The sequence below is a fragment of the Pelobates fuscus genome, chromosome 5, assembly GCF_036172605.1.
Source record: "Pelobates fuscus isolate aPelFus1 chromosome 5, aPelFus1.pri, whole genome shotgun sequence".
Taxonomy (NCBI): domain Eukaryota; kingdom Metazoa; phylum Chordata; class Amphibia; order Anura; family Pelobatidae; genus Pelobates; species Pelobates fuscus.
The window spans coordinates 342,637,326-342,659,043 of record NC_086321.1 but is presented as its reverse complement, the minus strand read 5'-3'; the positions used below and the strand labels follow the sequence as shown (position 1 = coordinate 342,659,043).

General features: G+C 43.9%; 1 protein-coding gene across 2 annotated transcripts in view; it reads right to left on the bottom strand.

Annotated features, from left to right (window-relative positions):
- The window catches only part of PSD3 (pleckstrin and Sec7 domain containing 3), a 492,046-nt gene that overhangs the window by 352,615 nt on the left and 117,713 nt on the right, over positions 1-21,718 (bottom strand). The gene's annotated exons all lie outside the window — the stretch shown is intronic.

The following is a 21,718-nucleotide window of genomic DNA, read 5'->3' as shown; positions in this document are numbered from 1 at the left end:
AGGGGGGAGAGATTTTATATAACATAATCATTTTTTGTACTAATATGTAATTTTAGAACCAGAACAATGTATCGTATTTACACAGACTGATTTCTGAACACGTTTATAGTAATTTCAAGACAGCTTACTCTGAATATTATTCCTATAGAGGAATAGATTTAGACACACCAAGTAGATGGAGCTCCAAGAAAAGAGAGGCATTAGGGCTGGAAAAAGGGACAAAGGGATTTGGATCAAAATAAGGACTGTACCCCCAAAAATGGGACACTTGGGAGGTATGCAATCTAATAGAAGCTGAGAACAGCTTCCAATACGTTATTGAAGCAGAAACACTATTTTAACTCAGATGTTAGAGTGCATCGAGAGGTTTAATTGTGTACTGCATTATATCATAATCGTTTATCTGTCAGCAAACCAAGACCTGTCTTAAGTTTGTTGCCTCTGGCAACCATCATGTTGCTCTTGTCAATGTATTAACCCCTTCAGTGGCAGAAGTGCGTCCAATCTATTGTAAAGCAATTACATGACACCTATTGGAAACCAACTACGACAACAGAAAAATGTAGATTAAAAAAATGTTACAACTCGCATGGGTGAGGTGTTCTCACTTACCTTATTTACCATTCTTGTGAAAGCAACAACAAAATAATGTCAGAGAGTAACTGAAGGAATGAAATCTGATTCCTGCACGTTAGGTTAATGAATGTATTTTGTCAGAGAGAGACAAAATAACTTGGACTACAAAGCCGCGTTTCTGAGGTAATGGTCGTGGTAACTAAAAGCAGACAGAATAAGGCAATTTTAGTCACATGAATAACTGTGGTCTTAGATTCCAAGTGGTTACATACTTTGATTCTTGAGAAAATTAGCCAACTAACAGAATACGGTTCTACAGAAACCTACTTAAAGGGACACACCAAACCACCTAAAGCACGTTGTCTTCTTTTTTTTTTTTTTGGTTTTACAAAGTGCAGATTTCACTTCCAATTTTTACATCTATAATATAACCAGACAACAGGTCCTGTTACTACCTGGTTTGGTTAGCTCAGTGGTGCTAAACTCAAGAGGCAGCCAATTGCCCAAAGCACTTGCCTTGCAAAGACTTCTCATTGAGCTTCATTGGGAAGTCTGTGATTGGACAGTCAGAAAAGTCTAGGCGAAGTTAGAAGGGGAGCGCTTGCAAAGGCTGCAGACAAGAGACCTTCAGCTTTTGCAAGCTGTTTTAAATCTACCTGCAATAAAAAGGAAATTATTAAAGCGACACTATAGTAACCAGAATTATTACATCTTAATGTAGTGGTTCTGGTGTCTATAGTATGTCCCAGCAGGCTGAGCACTGTAAACACTGCCTTTTCAGAGAAAATGAATTGTTTACATTGGTGCCTAGTAACATCTCTAGGTGCTGCCATTCAGATGGCCGCTAGAGGTGCTTTCTATCTCAGAGCACACTCTGCATTGAGACACTGAACATTCAACGCCCAGCCCCCTAGCTTCAGAGGCCCCTTTGGAGGTCACCATAGGTATATATTTGAGGAAGTTTTGGATAATAATGTTCAATTATAATTTTTATTTTTATTGAGCAGATATATAATTTGCATTGTGAGTATATATGTCAAAGCACTATCACTTTAATGGTTTTGTTTTGACACAGAGTTTTTTAAAATTACATATATCACATTCATTTTGCATTATATATATATATATATATATATATATATATATATGAAACATGGGGGGATGGTTGCACTCACCTAAACATGCTTAAAGCGGCACTGTCATGCCGAATCCCGTTTTTTTTTTAACCCACCTCCACTACATCCAATCGACCCCCTAGTCACCCCCAAATGCCCCTAAGCCCCCCACATTACCTCTTTTTAATTCTTTATCTTCTGCCCCGATCTATATTCAGGGCGCCGCCATCTTTGCGTGGGTAGGTGAAGTCCCTGTGGGACACGTCATCTACCCACACTACATAGACTGTGAGATTCCCGCACATGCCCAGTGAAACACCTGGACATGCGAACGGGAATTTCACCTATTCATTCATTCATCAGACAGACGAATGAATGAATAGAAAGAATCAGATGAACAAACTAACACTGTGTATCAGTATTAGTTTGTTCGTTCAGTTTATTACAAGGAGGGAGCTACCGGCGTGCAGCTCCCTCCTTGTAATATGTAACTATAGAAGCGGCAGGGAGCAGTGCTCCTCGCCACTTCCTAAGCCCCCCATGTCCCCCCCTCACTCTATGGGGGTCAATATGACCCCCATAATAGAACAAGGGAGATTAAAATCTCCCCAATACCCCTACTCGCTATACCGCGAGTAGGGGCATGTCCACTAAACAGTGAGCAGCCTGTGGCTGCTCACTGTAAAAAAAAAAAATTGGTAATAAGAGGGGGACCTACTGTCCCCCCCCCCCGGCCCCCACCCCTGCGCGGTGGGTGGGGGCCCTAATAAAACAATAAGGGGGGGGACCTATTGTCCTCCCCCCCGGCCCCCACCCCTGAGCGGTGGGTGGGGGCCCTAATAAAACAATAAGGGGGGGGACCTATTGTCCTCCCCCCCGGCCCTCACCCCTGCGCGGTGGGTGGGGGCCCTAATAAAACAATAAGGGGGGGGGCCTTCTGTCCTCCCCCCTGGCCCCCACCCCTGAGCGGTGGGTGGGGGCCCTAATAAAACAATAAGGGGGGGGGACCTATTGTCCTCCCCCCCGGCCCCCACCCCTGAGCGGTGGGTGGGGGCCCTAATAAAACAATAAGGGGGGGGACCTATTGTCCTCCCCCCCTGGCCCCCACCCCTGCGCGGTGGGTGGGGGCCCTAATAAAACAATAAGGGGGGGGACCTATTGTCCTCCCCCCCGGCCCCCACCCCTGCGCGGTGGGTGGGGGCCCTAATAAATCAATAAGGGGGGGGACCTACTGTCCTCCCCCCCTGGCCCCCACCCCTGCGCGGTGGGTGGGGGCCCTAATAAAACAATAAGGGGGGGGACCTACTGTCCTCCCCCCCTGGCCCCCACCCTTGCGCGGTGGGTGGGGGCCCTAAATGACCCCCCCCCCATCAAGGTGACTAGGGGTCCCAAGCCCCTAGTCACCCCCCACCCAAAACATTCTATCCCCTACCTACCCCCCTCACCCTAAAAATAGTGAGGGGGGAATAAAATAACTAACCTGTAAAAAAAAAAAAATGAAACTTACCATTTGACGTCTTCTTTTTTCTAAATTCTTCTTACTTCAGCCCCCCAAAAGGCCAAATAAAAATCCATAAACCCGTCGCACTTTAAAAAAACAAAAAAAAAAAAAAACGAGCGCAAACAAAAATTAATCCATCTTCACCCATGGAGGGCACGCCGCGTACTGAGCTCCGCAGGGCGGGTCAAGGCTTATAAAGCCTTGCCCCGCCCTGCAATTAGGCTTAGAACACAATGATTGGTTGGTTTAAGCCAATCAGAGTGCTCTGTGTCATTTTACACAGCGTGGGAAAATTCAAAAGAACTTTCCCACGCTGTGTAAAATGACAGATCACTGTGATTGGATGGTTTTCAAGCCATCCAATCACAGTGCTCTGTGTCATTTTACAAGCGTGGGAAAATTCCAAAATTGAACTTTCCCACGCTGTGTAAAATGACACAGAGCACTGTGATTGGATGGTTTGAAATCCATCCAATCACAGTGCTCTGTGTCATTTTACAAGCGTGGGAAAGTTCTTTGGAATTTTCCCACGCTTGTAAAATGACACAGAGCACTGTGATTGGATGGCTTGAAAACCATCCAATCACAGTGATCTGTCATTTTACACAGCGTGGGAAAGTTCTTTTGAATTTTCCCACGCTGTGTAAAATGACACAGAGCACTCTGATTGGCTTAAACCAACCAATCATTGTGTTCTAAGCCTAATTGCAGGGCGGGGCAAGGCTTTATAAGCCTTGACCCGCCCTGCGGAGCTCAGTACGCGGCGTGCCCTCCATGGGTGAAGATGGATTAATTTTTGTTTGCGCTCGTTTTTTTTTTGTTTTGTTTTTTTTAAAGTGCGACGGGTTTATGGATTTTTATTTGGCCTTTTGGGGGGCTGAAGTAAGAAGAATTTAGAAAAAAGAAGACGTCAAATGGTAAGTTTAATTTTTTTTTTTTTACAGGTTAGTTATTTTATTCCCCCCTCACTATTTTTAGGGTGAGGGGGGTAGGTAGGGGATAGAATGTTTTGGGTGGGGGGTGACTAGGGGCTTGGGACCCCTAGTCACCTTGATGGGGGGGGGGGTTCATTTAGGGCCCCCACCCACCGCGCAGGGGTGGGGGCCGGGGGGGAGGACAGTAGGTCCCCCCCCTTATTGTTTTTATTAGGGCCCCCACCCACCGCGCAGGGGTGGGGGCCAGGGGGGGAGGACAATAGGTCCCCCCCCCTTATTGTTTTATTAGGGCCCCCACCCACCGCTCAGGGGTGGGGGCCGGGGGGGAGGACAGTAGGCCCCCCCCCCTTATTGTTTTTATTAGGGCCCCCACCCACCGCGCAGGGGTGGGGGCCAGGGGGGGAAGGACAATAGGTCCCCCCCTTATTGTTTTATTAGGGCCCCCACCCACCGCGCATGGGTGGGGGCCAGGGGGGAGGACAGTAGGTCCCCCCCCTTATTGTTTTATTAGGGCCCCCACCCACCGCTCAGGGGTGGGGGCCGGGGGGGAGGACAGTAGGTCCCCCCCCCTTATTGTTTTATTAGGGCCCCCACCCACCGCGCAGGGGTGGGGGCCGGGGGGGAGGACAGTAGGTCCCCCCCCTTATTGTTTTATTAGGGCCCCCACCCACCGCTCAGGGGTGGGGGCCGGGGGGGAGGACAGTAGGTCCCCCCCCTTATTGTTTTATTAGGGCCCCCACCCACCGCGCAGGGGTGGGGGCCGGGGGGGAGGACAGTAGGTCCCCCCCCTTATTGTTTTATTAGGGCCCCCACCCACCGCGCAGGGGTGGGGGCCAGGAGGGAGGACAGTAGGTCCCCCCCTTATTGTTTTATTAGGGCCCCCACCCACCGCTCAGGGGTGGGGGCCGGGGGGGAGGACAGTAGGTCCCCCCCCCCTTATTGTTTTATTAGGGCCCCCACCCACCGCGCAGGGGTGGGGGCCAGGAGGGAAGACAGTAGGTCCCCCCCCCCCAATCTTTAACCCCCGCGCAGGGGAGGGGGGGTGTTTATTAGTTTTTTTTTGTTTGTTTTTTTTTTACAGTGAGCAGCCACAGGCTGCTCACTGCTTACTAGACATGCCCCTACTCGCGGTATAGCGAGTAGGGGCATATTATTTACTAATACTAAGTAATCTTTACTTAGTATTAGTAAAGTTGGCTGAAAGACCAATTCAGGTATTTTAGCCTTTTAGTAGATAGCTCCCTGATACCGTGGGAATTAGGGAGTTATCTACTAAGCAGCTGCAAGATGCAGCCGCGGCAATGAATAGGATCGGAGTTTCATTCATTAGAATGAAATTCCGATACAAACAAAGTACCGAATTGCATCCTAACAACAATGGAGAAACAGTGCTCATTCTGTTAGGATGCAATTCGGCAGTTTTGCCGGCGTTCTGTCTAAGTGACAGGACGTTCGGCAATACTGACAGGAAGCATTGTGGGAACAGGGAGGAAAGCTAGGGATCATGGGAAAATTGCTCTGACCAGCGGAAATGAAGCACACTTTGCTCCTCCGCTGGTCAGAGCTGGTCAAGCGGAGGAATCCCATAAGACAAAGAGTCTCTACTTTGTCTTATGGTTTTAAAGAAAACTAAAGAAGACAGGAAGAAAAGAAGAACAGATCCTGAGAGAGGGGGAGAAGAGGAAGAGATTGAGGAAAGGTAAGTTCGGCATGACAGTGCCGCTTTAAATGGGGTGCTGCTGGGGGCCATATTATACAATAAACAATACACAAGATCCAGCGCACTCTCCTCTCTACTAAACAGCAACTTCAATGTTGACAGATTTTATTAGTTTGTAAAAGTTTTTTTAAAAACACCTTATCTAGGCAAAAAAATGGGGATTTAGTTACATTATATGATCATACATTGCATAAGCCTGCCACAACTTCAATGTACCCCATCTTTGGCAGGTCCTACTCTCACAGTCTAATGTCTGCTCTTATGAGATTAACCACTTACTTGGGAAAAAAATCCATCTGAGGCTCTCTGCAGTACAAGGCTAAATAGGGACCTGAGATGAGGCACCTGTAACAGGGAGGGGTATATATATATTCACAATGCTCTTACAAATAGATTAATGAATACACTTTAGTTCATTTAGCACTATTTTGATTTTTCTCCCATGTTGGAATTCAGGGCTGCCATCAGAAATTTTGGGTGTGTATAGTGACTGCAGAGTGCGTGTAGTGACTGCAGAGTTTGCGTAGTGACTGTAGAGTGTGTGTTTTTGTAGTGGATGTAGTGTGTGTGTGTGTAGAGTGACTGCAGAGAGTGTGTAGTGACTGCAGTGTTTGTGTAGTGGATGTCGTGTGTGTGTATAGTGACTGCATAGTGTGTGTTTGTGTAGTGGATGTAGTGTGTGTGTACAGTGACTAAGGAGTGTATGCAGTGACTGCATAGTGTGTGTCTGTGTAGTGGATGTAGTGTGTGTAGAGTAATAGCATAGTGTGTGTAGTGACTGTAGAGTGTGTGTCTGTGTAGTGAATGTAGTGTGTGTAGAGTAATAGCATAGTGTGTATAGTGACTGTAGAGTGTGTGTCTGTGTAGTGAATGTAGTGTGTGTAGAGTAATTGTAGAGTGTGTGTAGTGACTGTAGAGTGTGTGTTTGTGTAGTGGATGTAGTGTGTGTAATGAATTCAGTGTGTGTGTCGTGATTGCAGAGTGTGTGTTTGTGTGAAGATGTCTTGTGTGTAAATAGGGACTGATTCTGTGGGAAAAAGCATTTTTGGCTGTTTTTTTATATTTATTTGAGCACATGTTATGTTATTCCCCCCTCCCTGCTTCTTACTGTCAGGGTACCTGTGGTCTCTACCTCCGAAAGAGGTAGAGACTTAGCTGTTCCTCCATCCAGACGGTCTGATGGCTCCCTTCCCCGCAGTCTATCCGGTCATGCTAGGCCGGCCGCGAGGGAGTGACTGCCTTTTACAGCATCTAGGCAGGAAGTAGTCATCAGGACACTCCCCCGGAACAACCTGTCAGTCAATGGCTGCAGGACCAATCAGGACGCCTTGGAGGCGTGGTTACTGCTCTGAACAGGGTATTTAACAGAGCTTCTTTCATTAGCTCATTGCCCTGTCGTGGTTCTAGCTTGTTCTAGTCACTCAGTGCTTGTGTATTCTATTATCCCTTTTGGTTTTGACCCGGCTTGTTTACCTTACTCTGCTTATCTCTGTTACCCTTGATTCGGCTTGTCTCTCGCTTACCTGTCTTCTGTTACCCTCGACCTCGGCTTGTCTTTGACCATTCTATACTGTACTACTTACGTTAGTCCGGCCATTCTAAGGTCCGGTATACGTATCTGGCTACTGTTTGTACTCTGCGTGTTGGATCCCTGTCCCGATCCTGACATTACGACAGGGCCAATGGATCCTGCAAGTACAAACAGTCAGCTGGCTGCTCCTGATCCTAGGTTTGAAGCCATGGATCACAGAATGGATCAGATGGCGCTTGCGCTACAGGCTCTATTAGCTTGTGCCAATAACCCACCAGAGGAGATACGTGATACCCCTGTTTCTCCTGTCGGTTCAGGTCTAGAGGTAGCCACAGTGGGTGCTTCTTCTCACATTACCCCCCCAGTACGCTATGGTGGGGCTCCTGAGAAGTGTCGTGGTTTTTTAAACCAAATTAGTATCCACTTTGAATTGCAACCTCGCTCTTATCCTACAGATAGGGCAAAAGTAGGATTTATTATCACCCTACTCATTGAGAAAGCTCTGAGATGGGCCAACCCACTATGGGAGAACGATAATCCATTAGTTTATAACTATAACGCATTTGTAGCTGCTTTTAGAAGAACATTTGACCCTCCAGGTAGAAAGGTTAATGCAGCCAGATTACTGTTGCGCCTGAGACAGGAGAACCAAACACTGGTGGATTATGCACTAGAGTTCAGGTCTCTGGCGGCAGAAATCAAGTGGAATGAGCAGGCGTATATGGATGTATTTTTGAATGGCCTATCTGATGTAATCCTTGATGAGGTTGCTACCAGAGAACTCCCTGAGAATTTAGAGGATTTAATTTTGTTCATCTCTCGTATAGATGAACGTCTAAGAGAGAGACAGAACACTCAAGAGAGGAACCAGAGACCTTCTTTTAGGTTAGCTCCCGCTGTTCCAAGTCCTGACTCCACGATATCTTTGCTTACTGAACCTATGCAGAAAGGGTATACCCGCCTCTCTGAGGAGGAAAGACAGCACAGGAGAGGAGAGGGTTTGTGTATGTATTGTGGAGCCAAGGGTCATTTACTCTCGAACTGTTCTAACCGCCCGGGAAACGCTCGCACCTAAGTCTCTCTAGAGGACAGGCCTTGGGTGTTTCTATTTTGTCCTCTACTCCTGATTATAAAGATCACAGGCTTCTGCTACCAGTTTCCTTAACTTGGGGGAAGGAAGTAGTAAGGGCTATGGCATTGATAGATTCCGGTGCTGCTGAGAATTTTATCGACCAAGCCTTTGCTAGTAAGAACAATTTCCCATCCCAGCTAAGGGAGACACCTTTGGCCGTTGAGGCCATAGATGGTAGACCACTACTAGACCCTGTTATCTTTCGTGAGACCATACCCATTAATTTAAATGTGGGTATCCTACACGTGGAGAATTTATCTCTTCTGCTCATTTCGTCTCCTTCCGTTCCCATAGTTCTGGGGTACCCATGGTTGAAAAAACATAACCCTATTATCGATTGGGAGTTAGGAGAGATACTCTCGTGGGGCCAGGGCTGCCAGGATCGGTGTTTGTGCAAGGTTTCTCCATTAGCTAATATTAACATACCGGAGAATCCTACTCAGTCCACAGAAAGACAAATACCAGACCTTTACCTAGACTTAAGGGCAGTGTTTGACAAGAAGAATGCCGATTCTTTGCCTCCACACAGGTCATTTGACTGTAAGATTAAGCTTCTACCCGGCACTATGCCTCCGAGGGGCCATGTATATCCTTTGTCTGTTCAGGAAAACTCGGTTCTAGAGGAGTATATTCGGGAGAATTTAGAAAAGGGATTCATCAGAAGGTCTTCTTCTTCGGCCGGGGCTGGGTTCTTTTTCATTAAGAAGAAGGATGGCACGCTGAGACCTTGTATCGATTACCGAGGCTTGAATAAAATAACTGTCAGAAATGCCTATCCTATCCCACTGATTACCGAGTTATTTGATCGTCTTAAGGGCTCCAAAATCTTCACCAAGTTAGATCTCAGAGGGGCTTACAATTTGGTGAGAATCCAGCAAGGTCACGAGTGGATGACGGCATTCAATACCCGGTATGGCCATTACGAATATACTGTTATGCCATTTGGACTATGCAATGCTCCTGCAGTATTTCAAGATTTGATTAATGAGGTACTTAGGGAGTTTCAGCATGATTGTGTTATTGTTTACCTGGACGACATACTAATACACTCTAAGGAGATTGAGACTCACCATAGACAGGTCAGAAAGGTATTACACAAGCTGCTGCAACATGGTCTATATTGCAAATTGGAGAAGTGCAGTTTTGATCAGTCTCAGGTAGACTTTCTTGGATACGTGATTTCTGGGGAGGGTTTTAAAATGGATCCTGTAAAACTCCAATCTATTTTAGACTGGCCCTTGCCCAAAGGACTCAAGGCTATCCAAAGGTTTATTGGTTTTTCCAACTACTATAGGCGCTTCATTAAAGGATACTCCTCTATCATTGCGCCTATTACCAATATGACCAAACAAGGGGCTGATACTAAGTTCTGGTCTAAGGAAGCTCTGGGTGCTTTCAAGACTCTCAAGGAACTTTTTGCCTCGGCTCCCATTCTAGTCCATCCTGATACGACTCTGCCTTTCTTGCTCGAGGTCGATGCCTCTGAAACAGCAGTTGGGGCTGTTCTGTCTCAAAGGTTAGGGGTGGATAAACCGTTACACCCTTGTGGTTTCTTCTCTAAGAAATTTTCTGGGCCTGAGAGCAGATATGACATCGGGGAAAGGGAACTGTTAGCAGTCATTAAAGCCTTAAAGGAGTGGAGACATTTGTTGGAGGGGACCCTACACCCTATTACGATTTTGACGGACCACAAAAACTTGTCCTATATTGGGGAGGCTAAGCGCTTATCCTCTAGACAAGCTCGTTGGTCCTTATTCCTGACTCACTTCAATTATGTACTGACTTACAGACCTGGTTCTAAAAACTCTAAAGCCGATGCATTATCTCGCCAATATGAACCTTCTACTGTACCTGAACCAGTTCTTTCTTCTATAGTTCCGAAATGCAATATCATTGCTAATACGAATCTCAGGATTCATTCTCCATTACTGGCCGAGATCATTAAGTTGCAACATCTAGCACCTAAACAGACTCCTGCGGGCCGTCATTTCGTTCCTCCTGCTCTTCAACTGGAACTTTTACAGTGTTTACATAATAGCAAGATGGCGGGACATCCTGGTATTCGCAAAACTTACGCGTTGATCTCTAAGGACTTCTGGTGGCCTGCTTTACGGAGGGATATTGAGGAGTTCATCGCTGCATGTGAAGTTTGTACTAAAACCAAACAACCCCATACGCTTCCATGTGGATTCCTGCAACCCTTGGAGGTTCCAGAAAAACCATGGTCCTGTTTGGCCATGGACTTTATTGTCGATCTACCTATCTCTAAAAGACAGACTGTTATCCTCACCGTGGTTGACAGGTTTACTAAGATGGCACACTTCATTCCCCTGCCTAAACTCCCGTCTTCTCCCGAATTGGCAGAGATATTCGCTAAGGAGATTTTTCGCCTACATGGGATACCCTCTCAAATTGTATCGGACAGAGGCTCCCAATTTGTTTCCCGCTTTTGGAGGTCCTTCTGCTCTCAACTTGGTATTAAATTAAACTTTTCTTCTGCCTATCATCCTCAGTCTAACGGAGCTGCTGAACGTACCAACCAGAAAATTGAACAATATTTACGATGCTTTGTTTCTGAACACCAGGATGATTGGGTCGGTTTGATTCCTTGGGCGGAGTTTGCACACAACAATCTCGTTTGCGATTCTACTCATTCAAGCCCCTTCTTCATGAATTATGGTTTTCATCCGTCTATTCTTCCTTCGGATTCCCCTTCCCAGGGGGTGCCGTCGGTTGATGTTCATGTTGCCAATTTGAGGAAGTTGTGGGATCAAACTCGACAAATCCTTGTGCACAACTCTATGTTGGTCAAGAAACACGCTGATAAACGTAGAAGGGCGGCTCCGGTCTTTGTTCCAGGTGATAGGGTATGGCTGAGCACGAGGAACATCCGTTTAAAAGTGCCCTCCATGAAGTTCGCTCCTCGTTATATTGGACCCTACAGGGTGCTGACCCGTATCAATCCAGTTGCGTATCGTTTAGCTCTTCCTAATACCTTACGCATCCCGAACTCGTTTCACGTTTCATTGCTGAAACCACTCATATGTAACAGATTTTCCTCCACAATAGCCCCTCCTCGCTCCGTTCAGGTGGAGGGTCAGGAGGAGTATGAGGTTAACTCTATTATTGATTCTCGAATCTCCCGGGGGAGAGTACAATATCTGGTTGATTGGAAGGGATATGGTCCTGAGGAGAGGAGTTGGGTACCTCAGGAGGATGTTCATGCTCCCCGTCTCCGCAGGGCGTATCACTCTCGCTTCCCATCTCGTCCCGGTTCATTCCGCCCGGTGGGCGTATCTGAGAGGGGGGGTACTGTCAGGGTACCTGTGGTCTCTACCTCCGAAAGAGGTAGAGACTTAGCTGTTCCTCCATCCAGACGGTCTGATGGCTCCCTTCCCCGCAGTCTATCCGGTCATGCTAGGCCGGCCGCGAGGGAGTGACTGCCTTTTACAGCATCTAGGCAGGAAGTAGTCATCAGGACACTCCCCCGGAACAACCTGTCAGTCAATGGCTGCAGGACCAATCAGGACGCCTTGGAGGCGTGGTTACTGCTCTGAACAGGGTATTTAACAGAGCTTCTTTCATTAGCTCATTGCCCTGTCGTGGTTCTAGCTTGTTCTAGTCACTCAGTGCTTGTGTATTCTATTATCCCTTTTGGTTTTGACCCGGCTTGTTTACCTTACTCTGCTTATCTCTGTTACCCTTGATTCGGCTTGTCTCTCGCTTACCTGTCTTCTGTTACCCTCGACCTCGGCTTGTCTTTGACCATTCTATACTGTACTACTTACGTTAGTCCGGCCATTCTAAGGTCCGGTATACGTATCTGGCTACTGTTTGTACTCTGCGTGTTGGATCCCTGTCCCGATCCTGACACTTACCTGGCCAGGGAGGAGGGAGAATGTATTCCCTGGCAGCCGCTGTATACTGCAGGGGGACCCAGCGTCTTCACCTTCTGGCTGATCCTCGGCCTCTAACTCTCATGAGATGATCTGCTTGTGTGCAGAGCGGAGAGTTGACATGGTAACCGGGGCTGGCAAGAGTTAGAGACCAAGGATCAGCCGGAAAGTGACGACACCGGAGTGTGCTGGGCCCCCCTGCAATACTCAGCTAGTCAGGGGCCCGCAGTGCACATATATCTAGCAATAATCGCTAGATATATGTGCACATAGGGAATGTGGGGCTCGGGACTGCCAGAGCAGATCGGGCACCTCAGGACCGCCGGGCCCATGACAACAGTCATGGTTGTCATGCCCTGATGGCGGTCTTGTTGGCGGAACCGATATTGGGGTACTGTGAAGTAGTGGTGGCCTAACACAATATGGCCATATGGTGGAACTGAACTCCCATATTTCTTTGCTGAGATAGGCGATTTTAAGCCTTATAGAATTTAGAAATGTATTTTATGAGTGCGCTGTTCCTTAACCCCTTAAGGACCAAACTTCTGGAATAAAAGGGATTCATGACATGTCACACATGGCATGTGTCCTTAAGGGGTTAATCTGTATTAATAATAATAATGCAAGAAGCACTGATTTTGCCAGACACCAAATGGATCTAGCTGATTGTTAGCTTTAGTAAATATGACATTTGCCATTCTAGGGATCAGTGAATAAACCTAATAAATGGGAGTATATGACTATATGTGTGAGACAATACACGTGTGTCTGTATTTACAGTGGTTCTTACCACCTGAAGAAGTGATGCTTGGGAAATTATATCATGACTCATATCACTTTCGGCTGGCTGGATTTTACTGTAATTTGCTGTCAAATGGCAAATTCTCACGGTAATGGGACAAATTTTGGGGGGGAATTTCTGACGTATCCAGATAAATGGTTAGAATTTCATTATGAATCTCAGGGTATATCCTCAGGATGCAGGGGTAGATCATCAGATTGCTACAATGTAACGGTGGCGAGGCAGAGGTTCTATAATATAACATTTTAGAACATTATGAATGTAGCTAATTATTATTATTATTATTGGCATTTGTAAAGTGAAAACTTATTCTGCAGCGCTTTACAATATTAGAAAAAGGTGGGAAATGTAACAATAAATGAGAGAACTACAAAATGTTACAGGAACAATAGGTTGACGAGGACCCTGCTACGATGAGCTTACAGTCGAGAGGTGGGGTATAAAAATGCAGTAGGATGGGCATGGAGAGTTTTGATGGGTTTTAAAGGACTTCTTAAATGATTGAAGACTAGTAGAAAGTCTGGTGGGGGTAAGCAGGCTGTTCCAAAGGACAGAAGCCACCCGCGAGAAGTCCTACAAGTGCAAATTAGCAGTAAGCGTGCGAGTAGTGGACAGGAGAAGGTCACCGGCCGAGCAGAGAGACCAAGAAGGGGCAAACCTACAAATTAGTGAAGAAGTATAAAAGGGACTAGAGTTGTTTAGAACTTTATGGGTATGGGTCAGTATATTGAATTGACTTCTAGAGGATACAGGAAGCCAATGTAAGAATCGACAGAGGGGCAAGGTAGGGACTGGAGAGAAAATTCAGCATTCATTACATATTGTAGCGAGGCAGTACGGTTTCTGGGGTGACCAATTGCTTGTTCATACGTTAAAGAAGTAAACGTGAAGTCAGAGTGAATTTCAAATTTAAGATCAAAACAGCTAAATCAGAAAAAAAGTAACCTATGCTTTCAGTTTGGCAACTCTGGATTTAAATTTTAAATTCACTTTGAATTTTTATTTTAGTAAATAACCCTGTTAGATTTAAAGTTTAAAGAAAAAAAAAAGGGACCCCACAAATATCTCTAACCAAACACATATGCCACCGATGGCCCTGTTATTATTCTTCTTATTCAATCACTACTCTATTCTTTTCCAGCACAGTGACATCATGCCCCCTTGTGGTGGAGAACCCAATTACATGCTGAAAATTCTTGCATCACTGCCTTTAATCATAGCACAGCAGGATTTTAGAAGACTCTTATGGGTAACTAAAGCTTGTGTTGTAAAGAAAGTACTCATCAACTAATCTACATTGGGTGTACTGTTGCAAAAATAAAGACTTCTGGGTCACTTCGTAAATATATACAAATATATGAAATGAGGAAAGGTACGTATGAGAGATTGTGTATTATTTTAGATTCTCATTAGAGTACATGTCTAATTAGCTGTGAAAATATTTTCCAAGCTATTTGTTTTGGTGTTCAAGCGATCCGTAAAATGCATGCGCTGTACGGCATTACCGAGCAGTGTAAATCAAAGCACATGTGTGCTTTGCTAATAAATTAGTTAATTTAATATAAAGAAAGCTGGGCCAACAATGCACCTTCTCAGCTTCATTCCTGTCAAACATCATTTTTTCATTCCTCATTCTCATTAACCAATATACTGTTTCTAAAGTAACCAGTCTGCATATATTATCTGTAGAAGACTTAGAATGCTAAGATTGTGGATCAATATTTAACCCCTTAAGGACCAAACTTCTGGAATAAAAGGGAATCATGACATGTCACACATGTCATGTGTCCTTAAGGAGTTAAAGGTTACCCAGTAAATACGGAATTTCCCATGGTATATAAAGATACTATATGATTAATAACCACAAAAAAATTGATCAGGGGATTGCAAATTATAGGCTAAAGTAATGAGTTGGATAATATTTCCAGTTGAGCTTCTCTGGTATAAAATTTGCAGTTTCCTTGTGGATTTTCAAAAATCCCTGCCTGTCAATAAAACTTGTTTTTCCTCAATTCTGTCCTCAGTTTAATATTGTTGGATAAGCTTTTCAAGTTAATATTTTGGGATACACTTGTAAATTGATTTAAAAATTGAACATGTGAAAATGTAAAAAAAAATGTAAAATATCATACATGAAAAAACCAAAATATATATAAAAAATATTTTAAAAGTTTGTCCAAAAATATTAAATACGGTAATTTGAAAAAGTTTATTAACAAATACTAAATTAAGGTCTACATGTGTGCCAAAACAACAGTGAACAGATAATGGAAAAAATGTTTGCCTTTTAAAAAATAATAATAATCATATATATATATATATATATATTTTAGAAGGCAAACATTTTAGAATCAGTGATGTAGGGTATATAGGACGTAAGAATACAAAAAAGATTTTAGCAAGAGAGTCAGCAAAATTGATTAAATGAACACTATAGTCACCTAAATTACTTTAGCTAAATAAAGCAGTTTTAGTGTATAGATCATTCCCCTGCAATTTCGGAGTTAAATCACTTTTTCTGTTTATGCAGCCCTAGCCACACCTCCCCTGGCTATGATTGACAGAGCCTGCATGAAAAAAAACTGGTTTCACTTTCAAACAGATGTAATTTACCTTAAATAATTGTATCTCAATCTCTAAATTGAACTTTAATCACATACAGGAGGCTCTTGCAGGGTCTAGCAATCTATTAACATAGCAGGGGATAAGAAAATCTTAATTAAACAGAACTTGCAATAAAGAAAGCCTAAATAGGGCTCTCTTTACAGGAAGTGTTTATGGAAGGCTGTGCAAGTCACATGCAGGGAGGTGTGACTAGGGTTCATGAACAAAGGGATTTAACTCCTAAATGGCAGAGGATTTAGCAGTGAGGCTGCAGGGCCATGTTCTATACACCAAAACTGCTTCATTAAGCTAAAGTTGTTCAGGTGACTATAGTGTCCCTTTAATTACAAGGATGAAACAAAATAATTCTAACATTCTTTAGCTTATTTTCCAAAAACAAAAGTAACAGAACTTTGATGAAGCATAATGGCTTATCAGATCATCATGGTGAGACTAAATCGGTCCTTGACTCTTTATGCACAATATAGATAATATATACAAAGAATATACATATATATATATATATATTTTATCTATTTCTAACAGTACCTTGTTAGAAATAAAATTAAAAAAATATCTCATTCATAAAAAAAATTAACCTTTTTTTTTTTTTTTATTAAAAAATAATGCAAACTATTTTTTTTAAAAAAGCATAGAAGCAAGCATGGGCTCCCATTCTTTTCCACAATGCAACTGTGTGAGTTTTTTATCAATATTTTTTTTCATTTAAAAAAATAAAGAATAATACAATCCAGTGTCAGAAATCAATCAATATTTTTTTCTGAATTTGTTCTGGAGTCACAAAACAGTTTTCAGATAGATCATAATATCAGTTTAAACATGCACGTCACAGTTTATCTCTGGGCTACGGAAAATATTTAATAGCTAGCTATAATATTGATGTACGCCAGTCACACCAGTAAGTGTGACTAAAGAAATGCTAAAATTACAGAAACCACATCCTCGATTTTATTTCTTTATTCAAACTAATCATCAGCCAGGATGTAAATCCATCAAAACGTAAAGCTATAGGGGGGGGCGGAGCCTGACCTCAGAGCGAGCAAGACGTGGTGTGCCTGAGCTCCCGACCTTTTGGTTGAAATACATGCCTGAACCCGATGAAAAAGGCTGCCACCCACACTTAAAAGTGTCTTCAGGTCAGGGGAACCCAGGTAAGCTGCCTGATACCTCACCCGTGTGCCTCTCCCACGGAGAGCCTGGGAACCTTGCTGCGGCCTACCTGGAACGGAGCTGAGAGGAAGCGGCCAATCCTCTTGTGCTTCGGGCCGGGGTCTGGACCGGCGGCACTCCTACCTCCTCCCCCCCCTCTGGACCGGCGGGGGTCATCCCGGTCCTCCAACTCAGAGCCACGGCTGGTACTCACTAGCACATCCAGACTACACTGCCTCACCTTTGGCGCTCCAAAATGGCGGCAGCTTGTCCCGTGCAGCCTCGTGGCGAGTACCTCAAGCAAAGTACACGACCCCACAACGGACTCCCTGAGGAGACTAGACAACATTTTTCAGCACTTCTGTCTGAACCTGCAGCGCCGACTTTCCGCCACCTCAGTTACCCTCCGGCTGGGAGAAGGGGAGGCCTGGCAACAGCAGGTAAGGGAGCCTGCTCGCTCCCCGGCAAGCGCAGCGGCAGGGCTATCGCAGGCTTCAGACCCCTATGCACGCCGCCTGCCCAAGCCGAAAGCTTTCAAGGCGGCACACCGAAAACCCCGAGCACGCAAAAGACGGGCTGTCAAGAGCTGCAAGAGACCCACACAACAGACCCACAGCACCCAACGCCTTACCTCCCTGGGGATGAGCCTGAACCCTGCCAGACATCAAACTTCCATGAGGTCAGGGTTTCCTAGCCGACAAATCCGGAGCGGGGATAGATCCTCATCTAGCCTCCTGTACCCACAACCTCGCCGACTTCCCCTCTGGCTTGCAAATCAGATCAGCGTGAGACAGGACTGGCCTACGACTCCTGCAGGCATAGGCTGACCGGGAAGACAATATGGGACTAATGGCCTTGGACTGGCTGCTTCTCGCAGGGCCGTACTAACAGACAGCACCACAACTATACACCTGCATGAGCCTAAAATTACAGTATGAAAAGCGTGCTTCCTTTCTCTCTCCCCTCTTTCAGATTGCATCCCTGGATTAATTACTTTACCCTCACAACATACAATGCTGCCGACCCTATTGCACATTCATAATTTCACCCTTAAAGAAACTGAAATTTTGCAGAGGGGGTATCTCAATGGGATGTAGCAGGTATTTGTTAGATGTGTCAAACATTGTCTTGCCATATCTTATGTTAGCACTCAATGTCTGGTCTTAAGATAGTACGCACGCAATGCTAGCAGCACCTACTTAATATGTTGACATTCATGTATTATCAGGCAATCCAATGGTCACTAGCTCTTGTTATATATGTAGCTTCTGTTTTCTTTCTTGTCCTGCAAATGATCTATGACACACTCTTATGCTATTTCAAGGCAGCATGTCCTCTCACTATCTAGCATGTTACACAGAATTCTACTTAATTACTAGCCTGTCTCTTACACCTCATGCTATAACAGAAACACAGTTGGACATGATTATTTTGATTATTTTGTTTGTTGATACTCCTGTTTGTAATTTGCTATTACTCGTGTTCTTAAAAAACGAAAAACAAGTGCAGCATACCATGATGACGCTAAACAACACATTGTTACTCTTTCTCTAAAGCCATGTGATAAGGCTGAAGTGTACATTCAACACTGCACTCAAAAATAAAGAATTAAAAAAAAAACGTAAAGCTATAGCATAGTCTGCATTAAAGGCTAAACAGACAAAAATGTCTTCGGTGTTATTAAAGCATATATCACTAGATTTTTGTATTTATTTATTTATTTATTTATTTATTTTATTTTTTTATATTTGACCTTTGTAGTAACTGTTGGCATGTTTGTGCAGCTATTAACCCGCCTCCCCAGGACTGGGTCATATTTAGCAATCTTCAACTTTCCATTTTGTATGCAATTTAAACACGCCTTCATGTCAACTTGTGTTCGACAATATAATTTTTTATGCTAATTACTTGTTAAATAACTCCATTTCATAATTACCATGTGCTTGTCACTGTAGAAAAGTAGAAATAGTGTATGAATGCATATGCATGTGTGCAATGTGTGTGCATGCATGTGTAGTGTGTGATGGAATAGAATTAGCGAGGTGGCCCGTGCAAGTCTGACTGCTGCTCAGATGGAGGAGCGGTATACTGGGGAAATCACAGCAAACCCACAAAGTGGAAGTATTTAAAGGGACACTATAGGCTCATTGAAGTCTGGGTGTTTACATTGCAGCACTAAAACAGCCTCTGGTGGCTGTCTATCAGACAGTCACTAGAGGCGCTTCCGGGATCTTACCAGACTTTAGGACACCTAACTGACGCTGGAGGTCCTCACGCTCTGCATGAGGACATCCAGCATCAGTTAAATCCCCATAGGATAGCATTGTGTCAATGCTTTCCCATGGGAAGGGCCTAATGCGTTCACGGCGCTTGCCATACACGCGCATTAGCCACCCCCCTTTGGATGACATCTGAGGTGGCGGAGGACTGATAATGGGCCGAGGAACAACGGCGCTTTAATCGGGTGAGTGTTACAAGGTTTTTTTTTTAATCATTGCAGTGCTGGGGAAGGGGGAGGGGACAGAGGGAACCAAAGAGCTAGGAATACAGTTTGGTGTTCCTAGCCCTATAGTAACCTTCTTAAGGTGGAGCAAAATACTGAACAAGTGCAAATGCTAAGGGAAGCACCAGGCAGCGGACACTTAACAGCATAATTTTGCCTTCCCAAATTACAGGCAGTCACCAGAAATATAAAAAATACATTATATTTAGAAATAAAGTATTATATATTTACAATATAATGCCCCAACAATAGACTGTAAGCTTGTTTAAGCAGGCCCTTCTCCTCTTTAGAGCGGCAAAGGTTTAAAAATAATATCAGTGTTATGGACAAAATATTAGAATTAGTAAAATGCCTATTTACTCTGTGCTTATAATTTACTGTGTTAACCTGGCTGCTAGAGTAACTGTTTCCCCTCCCATCCCCTCCTTTGTTCAGTAACTGTTCCCTCAAGAGCTTCCTCGTATAACAAGATGGTTTTGGGATGTGTAGGAGAGTTCCATGTTAGTAATGACATCCCGCCCAGTAGGATGGAATTAGATGAGACCCCTTAAAGTGTAACCAATTGTTGAAGTTTATTCTCTGTTATCTATAATTATGCATATGATGTATTCTTGCTTTATAATGGGCTTCCCACCCCTCGGAATAAAACATCCCTTACGTTTTCATGAACCTGAAACTTGTGTCCGGTGTGAATTACTTTAGGAAGCGTGCAGGCAATTAAATAACTAATTTGGAAAGGAGCGGATAGTCAAATAATCAAACACTTGATTTGATCCATAACATCAGGACTTTACTGAGAGAGTAGTGGGTGCATGGAATGGCCTTCCAGCTGAAGTGGTAGAGGTTACCACAGTAAGCAATTTTAAGCATGCGTGGGATAGGTATAAGACTATCCTAACTATAAGATAAGGCCAGGATACTGGTGCCTCTCCTACTGTGCTGTCCTGGTTTAAAACTAGTACACATGTGGGTAAATATGAAATTCATTCCTGTAATTTACTTTAAGCATATATGCGTCCTTATGATGTACAAATCACAACACTTACTCCAGAGCCCCAAAATGTTCTATCAAAACTTTCACTGTCCTGGTAGCAAACTAATTGGGATCTGAACTTCCTGGAGAGTCCAAGCCATCCTGAAGCATTATATAAAGTTTGAGAAGTACAACTCTGAAACGTTCTCCGTGATGTTTTAAAACAGCCAAATTGTCTCTGTATGATATTCATAACCTTATATCACTTCCTTTAAGCATTTCAGTTGAGAGACAACCAGATAGGTAAGGGGCACACGAGTGTATCTAATAATGTGGCAAACAGAAACTCCAGTAATCAATAAAACAATAACGCATCTGATATTCTGTCAGTATTTGAAAAATATATATATTTTTCAGAATTGTGCACCATAAGCTTGACTCCTTGGCTCCTTAGGTTTTCTGATCGGAGTACCTACACAGATCAGCTGCCGACAACAGAACTACTACTGCAGGCCAAGTAGCCTCCATTCGAAGAACAGGGCACCCGTGCAGACCCGTACAAAATGTAACACTAAAAGTCTGTTCTTCACACTCTCTGCTGTTTTGTTGTGGATTAAAAAAAGCAATTTCATTGTGTGGGCCGCATGGGCCAAACATTACACCCCAAGGATGATTAACTAAATTTTGTATATTGTGGGAGGGACCAAGGGTTGCTTCTGTTTGCCCTGCTCCCTAAGGCAGTGTTCGGAACACTGGTAACTTGGCATTGACTGGACAAGCTGTTGTTTAAATGAACAACAACAAAGAAAATATGTTTGTTTTTTAAAAATGTATTTATAAGACATAATATAGGTTTTAATGCTCATGTTTATGGTAATGTTTCACATGCATTATAATGACTAGTGAGCTTTAACCAAGATTGTCCCTTTAATTCACACTTTGTGCATTGCAAATGTGTAAGAAAGAAACACATTTGGTTTAATTTAGCCCCAGAAAAGGAAAACTCGTTGCATTTAGATACTAAGTATATAGATATATATAAAAAAAAAATGACACTTAACCACTTAATATTTGACATGCCAAGTACTATGGACTAGATTTTCCAGAAATGTCCATGTCATTAACTGTCACTGTATTACAGTTAGGACATCTTTCAGCCATTCAGATTCTCGCACCATATAAAAAAAAAAAAGAAATATAAACTCCATGGTGGCACAGAATTAAATTTGACAAAAGGAAATCCAAGTACACAGTAGTTTA